The sequence below is a fragment of the Carlito syrichta genome, unplaced genomic scaffold (assembly GCF_000164805.1).
Source record: "Carlito syrichta isolate Samal-C Ts95f unplaced genomic scaffold, Tarsius_syrichta-2.0.1 Scaffold135665, whole genome shotgun sequence".
In the NCBI taxonomy this organism is placed as follows: Eukaryota; Metazoa; Chordata; class Mammalia; order Primates; family Tarsiidae; genus Carlito; species Carlito syrichta.
The window spans coordinates 38,121-41,537 of record NW_007079761.1 but is presented as its reverse complement, the minus strand read 5'-3'; positions in this window follow the sequence as shown (position 1 = coordinate 41,537).

Sequence of the window (3,417 nt, the reverse complement as noted above, 5' to 3'; positions counted from 1 at the left end):
GGGGAGGTCAAGGCTCATCGCTCGGGTCAGCCCCGCTGGCGGTCTGTCCCTCAGGATGTGTAAAGGGAGAACCGGCCGAGGATGGCCCACGCGCCAGGTGCCCAGGACGGCTTGCCTCCCTTCCAGGCGGGCTGTGATGGCTGGCTCTGGGGGGCGTCGGGACACTGGACACGTGGGCAAGACCGGCGGAGGCCGCCAGCGGCCCCAGGCGTGTGTGGGGTCTGCCCCGGAGGGGGCTGGAGTGCTCTGGGAGCGCCCCCGCCTGCTCCTGCACTTGGTGGGCGGGTGGGTCTCGGGCAAGGGGAGCCAGGCCAGGGCCAGGCAGCCTCAGACGTCCCCAGCGGGCAGGAGGCCATGGCGCCCCTGGGGAAGGCCGTCCCCACCCTCAGCAACCCCCAGGTGGCGACGGACATGCCCATGCTGTGCCCACTCGCTTGGAAGCTGCCGAAGTCCGGGTCCCTCAGAGCATGGAGGCAGCGCCCCTTCCTCCTCGCCCCTGCCCAGCCGCCCCCTCCTGCCTGCACCTTCTCTGCACAGGCTGCGCGGTCAGGCGGTGGGTGGGGAGGGGCGGGGAGGGTCCCGCCTTTGTAGTGCTCCCCACCCGGGGTGCTGAGTCAGCCCAGCCCAACCAGGCGAGTCAGGCACAGCCCGCCAGCTTCCTGCCCTTTCTGCACTTCAGCTTCCTGAGCCCTGTCCCCACACCCTCCCGGGCCTCTGCCTTGGGATAGCTGCTGGGGACCCGCACCAGGATGGCAGGTGTGTGTGGTGATGGACACGCTCCCCTCAGCCTGCCGGCCCAGCCGGGACACATCTTAGAACGAAATGGCTGGATGAAAACTGTGCCCTGCACACTTGACATGACACGGTCCCGCAGGGCGGACAGAGGCCCCCCAGCCTTGGGGCTCACGCTGACCTCCAGGCTTCCTGCACGGTGCACGTGCCTGGGCGGATGTCCGCTCCAGCCACGTCTCCGGCTACTCCTCAGGGTGGCTGGCACCGGGTGGGTGTCGGGGTGGGGGACGCTGCGCCTTCTCTGCTCAAGACAGCACCAGGCCCTGGGCCCCAACCCCCCTTCTGTTCCCACAGGGCCTGTGGTGGAGAAAAGGGCCAGCAGACTCTGGAACCTGCCTGTGGGGCCAGCAGCCAGAGGGGGTTGCTCCCGCCCCCTTCTCAGATGTGGTTACCGAGCCACAGACGGGAGTCTGTGCCAGGCCCGCACCCCCTGCCCGCCCGCTCTTGCCTGGACGTGCCGGAGCCCATGCCCGGTGCACACTTGCCGCTGCAGCCCCTCAGGATCCGAGGCACCACTCGCGCCCACGGCCGGAGCCCTCTAGGGCCTGCCTCCATGGCCCCGCCCCCTCGCCGGCTCTGCTGGACACAGCAGGCCAGCAGGCCACAGGCCACAGGCGTGGGCCAGCCGTCCTCGCCCAGATGCCCCAGTTCTACCTCCCTCATATCCGGCATCCTTGCTGTTCTCTCACGTCCACCACGTGCATCGCCAGACACAGCAGCTGTCTGAGCTCTGGCCTGCCTGCTGCCTGGCAAAGGGGAAGCAGGGCACCAACCAGAGGTGGGCAGAGGCAGGGCGTGGAGGTGCAGAGGATGCCCCAGCTGTCCAGGCAAGCCTCTGCTGTGCTCTGGAAGGGCGGCCCACGGCTAGAAGGAAGAACAGCCTCCACGCTCAGAAGTAGTCCCCAGTCCTGCCCTCAAGTGCCCAGACACTCGCCACCGGGCTAGCCTGATCCCTGCTCCTGCAGCCCCACAGGAAGCGAGCGAGTCCCTGCTCCTGCAGCCCCACAGGACGCGAGCGAGTCCGTGCCCTAAAGCAAAGTCCTTCTTGCATCTTGGGACTCCACAAAGCAGGGGCTTTCTGCCTGTCACTCTCCAGCAGGTGCTCCAAGCTAGCTAACCAGGTTTCCAGAAAGAGGGGAGAGAAAAGGGAGATCAAGAGAGAAACAACCAGAACTGGAGTACGTTCAGACCGAGATGGCTCACCAAGTGCCAGAAAGTGAGTGTGGAGAAAGGGCAGCTGGACTAATACTGGGCCCAGGATTTAAAAGTGGACCCTAAGAGAAGCACCTGGACAGAAAAAATAGTGTGCATGAAGAGGGTGCTTCTCCAGCGCAATCCACATGTTAGAAAGCAATGGAAAAATGTCTTCAAGAGGCAGAGGAAGAACGACTAATCTGATCTCATACCCAGCCAAACTATCAACCCAGTGTGGGGAGGAGACGGGGGATATCTTCAGACACACAAAGACTTAGGACATTTATCTTCTATGAACCATGTTGGGAAAATACTACAGTACGTATCTCTTTTAGTAAACAAGGGGAAAAAAAAGGCTCAGGAGCCAGGAGCAATAAGCTCCGGCCCACAGGGGATCCAGGATGTCAGAAGTACATCTCACTGGACCTGTTGGGAGCAGAGAGACAGGGGTTCTAGGAAAAAAGGGGGACATGGACAGAATACCTGACATAACCAAGCACTTGGTGGAGAAAAGTAAATGGTAGAAGTGTGGCAGATTTTGGAACCATTTAGGAAAAAATGGTCTATGAAGATGAAAGACAAAGCAAGCAAAAAGACAAGGCAATCATTAATTCCAGGAAAAACAAAAAGCTATATAAAAAATGAAATGAAGTGTGCTACCGGCTTCAGAGGTGAACAATGATTTTGGAGGTGTCATAAGACGAAGAGTGATTGCTGATTTAATAAAAACATGAGTTTTGAGTCTACTCGGAGTATGGTTGGGGTAAGGACAAAAATGTGAGCAGGGCCAAGGATCCTTAAACTTCATCCATCAAAACACAGTAAACAGATAATGTTTAAATCAAGAAAGAACACAGCATGCTGTTTAGAAATACTGAGGTAAATACCTGAAGAACATCGAGAAGAGCTGCAAACTAGTCTTGGGGGGCTGGAAAGAAAGAGCAGATCTCCTGGCTTTCATCACATATGCCTACTGGAACTATTTGGCTTTAAGCATGTCTATAAATTACTCAAAAACAAAAAAAAGAGTAAAAGTAAACAATGGCCAAAAAAGCATATGGAAAGAGGCTGTACCGCGTTAGTCACTGAGGCAATGGCACGTGATGCCACACGACGCCACCAGCGCAGTGGGCAGGCAAGTCTGGCAACAGCAAGCGTGGGCACAGACGCAGGGAGGCACAGACTCTCGCCAACTGCTCTCAGGATGTGGGTGGGGCAGTCACTGCAGAGCTAGCTGGCCGGAGATGCAGGCCACCTGAGCCCGAGTGCTGACTGGTGGTATCTTGCCATCCAGGAGGGCCTTGGGGATGCGTCACCCCAGGGGCTCCCCTGCACTGCTGCCAACCCAGATGCAGGGTGCTGGGGACCCTGTCCAGTATCCTAGCTGACAGACGATGCTTTCAGGTCGGCAAGCCTTCGGCACCGCCTGTG